The sequence below is a fragment of the Peromyscus californicus genome, unplaced genomic scaffold, assembly GCF_007827085.1.
Source record: "Peromyscus californicus insignis strain IS unplaced genomic scaffold, ASM782708v3 Scaffold_10__1_contigs__length_136768540, whole genome shotgun sequence".
NCBI lineage: Eukaryota > Metazoa > Chordata > Mammalia > Rodentia > Cricetidae > Peromyscus > Peromyscus californicus.
In genome coordinates this window covers 127,707,131-127,712,221 of record NW_026294391.1, presented here as the reverse complement: position 1 = coordinate 127,712,221, position 5,091 = coordinate 127,707,131, and the positions used below count along the sequence as shown (strand labels likewise).

The window sequence follows — 5,091 nt, the reverse complement described above, 5'->3', positions numbered from 1 at the left end:
AAACCTCATCCAACTACTGAGGGATCTGGATGCAGAGATCCATGGCTAGGCCCTGGGTGGATCTCTGGGAGTCCAATTAGCGAGAATGAGGAGGGTTTATATGAGCGAGAATTGTTGAGACCAAGGTTGGATAAAGTACAGGGACAAATAGCCAAATGAATGGAAACACATGAACTATGAACCAATGGCTGAGGGGTCCCCACTGGATCAGGCCCTCTGAATGGGTGAGACAGTTGATTGGCTTGATCTGTTTGGGAGGCATCCAGGCAGTGGGATCGGGTCCTGTGCTCATTGCATGAGTTGGCTGTTTGAAACCTGGGGCCTATGCAGGATTGCTTGACTCGGCCTGGGAGGAGGGGGACTGGACCTCCCTGGACTGAGTCTACCAGGTTGATCTCAGTCTGTGGTGAAGGCTTTGCCCTGGAGGAGATGGGAATGGGGGGGCTGGGGAGAAGGTGAGGGGGACGGGGGGGGGGGGGAGAACAAGGGAATCCGTGGCTGATATGTAGAACTGAATTGTATTGCAAAATAAAAAAAATTCAAATTAAAAAAAAAAGAAGTGTGACATTGAGCACACCTCTGGGGTTATTTTCATCATCTTCATATGTGTCTCTTTTATAATGACACCATCCTTTGTGATTTGAATCAAAGTCCACTACTTCTACCTGATCCATTTCTTTGTTCTCTTTTACTTCCATTTTTCTCTGAAAGGAATTTTTGAGCAGACAGAGAAAGAAATTTTCAGGAAAGCTTAACTTAGACTCAATGATTAGGTGTCCTTTTTTCATGTAATTGACAATATATTGGCTAACTTTCATTGAACACATATTTTGTATCTCTTGTGTTTGACATTCTGGCCTGAATTAGAAGTGAGGAGTATGGTTTCCTTTTCAGTAATAGATATTGGTTTCTGGGAGCCACAGTAGCCATAGAATTCTTCAAGTAGCTATATATCCCTACACACGAAAAGGTTTTCTCATCTTCAAGTAAAAACAGCACGGTTCTGCTCTAACACAATTATAATATCTCCTAGCTTCATCCTTGGTTCTTGGTCTCCTTCACCATGGAATGTTATCTTCTGGACACCTCTTATGCCTTTGTCAATGAGAATTTCTAAAATCTTCTTTTCCCAGACTATCTTTTTCCATTGCAGTTTTTAGATCTGTCTTTAGGACTGTTGTGTTCTCCATGATTCTACCACTCCATGCAAATAGACCAAAGTTATCGAACTATTTCTGGCCCTATTTGATGAGTCCTTATTTGCTTGTCAGTACCTCTGTATTTGTGACAGCATTCTATTGCTCCTATCTTACCACTTCCACCTTCACATTTGTTACAAATCACATTCTGTAGCTGACAGGTTTTTTTTGCACTACTATGCAAGTCCTCTATGGTTGAGAGTCTACACACACCATTTTTTTTTTACCATTTTCCCCTCTTTTCTATCAAAACCTTTCCTTCTCCTTCAAAGAACATATCAAAGATGTCTATCAGAGAGCCAAAAGCACCACCTGCTCCACTCTCTTGAAGTTCCTGTCCTCTACTGTGTCACATAACCTCCCCATCCCTCTGCTTTAGAATCAGATAGGAATTCATCAATTTAGTAGTCTGTTTAGACTTGATTTCCTCATTCGAGTTCTTATCAGGATAGTACTTCAATGCCAGCTTCCTATAAGCCCCTTTCAAGTCTTCCTGGGTGATACTTTGTTTGACCCCCCCCCATACATTACAGGAAGTAGTTTTTTCACCATTTTTATAGCTAGAATGTAGGCTATCACCAGATGAAAGCAGAAAGAGAAGCATAGCACTACACAGCCTAACCACCACTCACTGTTTTCTCAGCAATCTAGAAACTTCAACTGTAAATCATTTTAAGTATGATATTGGCATAATAGATTTATAAGAAAAAATAATTTTGTACTTAGATACATGTGGAATTATTAAGGTAGAATGTGTCATGATATCTATAACTAATTTTTATAAGCTTATAAAAATGAACATAAAAACACACACCTATACACACAAAGAGAAAACAGGCAAAACAAAATATTGAAGATTAATTAGGAGTTCAATAAACCGATTTCTTATTGTATCATTATGTAATTTTCTTAATATTTAAAAATTTTAATAGTAAATAATTCAACAAGAAAGTTCAAAGTCTTACCATCAGTCCCAGACCACTTTCACTTCCTGATTGGTACCATTTTTGACAGTTCAGTGGACATAGAAGAGCAACTTGCTTAGAACTCCTAGTCTAGGAGCCACATTTCTTTTAGCACTTCCATGTGGCTACATAATAGCATCTGGAGTTGTCCTATGTAACTAGGTACATAATCACTAACTCATCCATTCTCTGGACATTAATATTTGAACTCAGAGAATCATGTAGTACCTGAAGTTAGAAACATTGATTTCTAGGTTGTTTGTCATATGAAGCAGTAAGTTTTGGCATAAAACAAAACTTAATAATGTGAGCTAAGAAGACCAGAGGTAGAGAGGACATGGGTCCTGCTAATGCAATACTTTTTGTGATCTTTTCTAGTTCAATTATACTTATAATATGTGGCTTTGTCAATTTTGTTCCTCTTTAAAAAAATATTTATTTTGGGGGATTCCTGGGAACTTCTCTAGCGCCTGGTTTCTCCCTATCCACATGATGTCTCCATCTATCATGGTATCTCTTTCATGGTTCTCCCATTCCATCCCTGTTCCAGATCGACCATCCTGTTCCCTCATGTTTTTATCCCCCATCCCCTACCCTCCATTGCCCACCCCTCATCCCCACATGGAGATCTCATCTATTTACCCTTCCCAGGGCAATCTATATGTCCCTCTTTGGATCCTCCTTGTTATCTAGCTTCTCTGGAGCTGTGGGTTGTAGTCTGGTTATCCTTTGCTTTACATCTAGTGTCCACTTTTCAGTGAGTACATACCATGTTTGTCCTTCTGAGTCAAGGTTACATCACTCAGGATGATATTTTCTAGTTCCATCCATTTGCCTGAAAATTTGATGATGTTATTGTTTTTCACTGCTGAGTAGTACTCCATTGTGTATATGTATCACATTTTCTTAATCTATTCTTCAGTTGAAGGGCATTTAGGTTGTTTCCAGGCTCTGACTATTATGAATAATGCTGCTATGAACATAGTTGAACATGTGTCCTTGTGGTATGATTGAGCATTCCTTGGGTATATGCCCAGGAGTGGTATCACTGGGTCTTGAGGAAGACTGATCCCCAACTTTCTAAGAAAGCATCATACTAATTTCCAAAGTGGCTGTATAAATTTACATCCCAACAACAGTGGAGGAATGCTCCCATTGCTCTATATCCTCTCTAAAACAAGCTGTCTTCAGTGTTTTTTATCTTAACCATTCTGACAGGGGTAAGATGGTATCTCAGAATCATTTTGATTTGCATTTCCCTGATGATTAAGGATGTTGAGCAATTCCTTAAATGTCTTTCAGCCATTTGAGATTCTTCTGTTGAGAATTCTCTGTTTAGCTCTGTGGCCTATTTTTTAATTGGATTGTTCATTATTTTGATGTCTAGTTTTTTGAATTCTTTATTTATTTTGGAGATCATCCCTCTGTCAGATGTGGGTTTGGTGAAGATCTTTTCCCATGCTGTAGGCTGTCGTTTTGTTTTATTTACTGTGTCCTTTACCTTACAGAAGCTTCTCAGTTTCAGGAGGTCCCATTTATTAATTGTTGCTCTCAGTGTCTGTGCTCCTGGACTTATATTTAGAAAGTGGTCTTCTGTGCCAATGTGTTCAAGACTACTTCCTACTTTCTCTTCTATCAGGTTCAGTGTTACCGGTTTTATATTGAGGTCTAGATCCACCTGGACTTGAGTTGTGTGTATGGCGATAGATATAGATCTGTTTGCAATCTTCTACATGTTGATATCCAGTTGTGTCAGCACCATTTGTTGAAGATGCTTTCTCTATTCTATTGTACATATTTTGCTCCTTTGTCAAAAATCAGGTGTTCATAGGTGTAGCTGAAGTTTTCTCCAGTTCTGCCTGGTCCACAGTCAAGAAAAATCTCTCTCACCCGCCAGTCCCGCAGCTGCTCAGACCCAACCCAGTAAACACACAGAGACTTATATTGCTTATAAACTATATGGTCATGGCAGGCTTCTTGTTATCTAGTTCTTCTATTTTAAATTAACCCATTTCTATAAATCTATACCTAGCCACATGGCTTGTGTCTTACCAGTATCTTAATTTTGATATTCATGGTGGTAGCTGGCAGCATCTCCTGTCTCAGCTTTCCTGTTCCCAGAATTCTCTTCTCTGCTTGTCCTGTCTGTACTTCCTTCCTGGCTACTGGCCAATCAGCATTTTATTTATACAGAGTGATATCCACAGCACATAGGTGTGTGAGTTAATGTCAGGGTCTTCAATTCGATTCCATTGATCCACATATAGGTTTTTATGCCAATGAGTGTCTGAACTGGCTTAACCCAGTAATCAGATTGGTGAATACCCTAACTGTAATCATAGAGCCTTTCTCCAGTAACTGATGGACGCTGATGCAGAGATCCACAGCCAAACACCTGGGCAAGTTCCAGGAGTCCAGTCGAAGATAGAGAAGAGGGATTCTATGAGCAAGGACATGAAGATCATGATGGGGAAACCTACAGAGACAACCAAATCAAACTAGTGGAAACTCATGAAATTTACATCAATAGCTGTGGAGTCTGCATGGGATTGGAATAGGCTCTCTGAATAGCAAGACAGTTTCTTATTCCTGTGCAAGGTATCACACCCTAAGCACTGGGCTTCAAAAAGCCTGCCCATGCACCAGACTTGGTGCAGGGAGGAAGGGCTTGGACCTGTCTCAGCTGAGTGTACCAGGCTCTGCTGACTCCCCATGGGAGACTTTGATTTGGAAAATGTGGGGATGGGTGGTGGGTTGTGGGGGAAGGCTGGGGTGTGGGAAGAGGGAAGAGGGGGGATATGTGGTTGGCATGTAAAGTGAATAGAAAATTTCTTAATAAAGACATGAAAAAAATTTGATGACCAAAAGAGGTCATTGATTTCAAGGAGAGAGGCAAAGGGTATATGAAGTATATAGTGGGAAGAAAG

General features: G+C 40.1%; 1 pseudogene; it reads right to left on the bottom strand.

Moving 5' to 3' along the window:
* Nucleotides 1–539: 539 nt before the first annotated feature.
* LOC128117799 (dnaJ homolog subfamily A member 1-like) lies at nt 540–4,240 on the bottom strand (annotated as a pseudogene).
* Between the last annotated feature and the right edge of the window lie 851 nt (nt 4,241–5,091).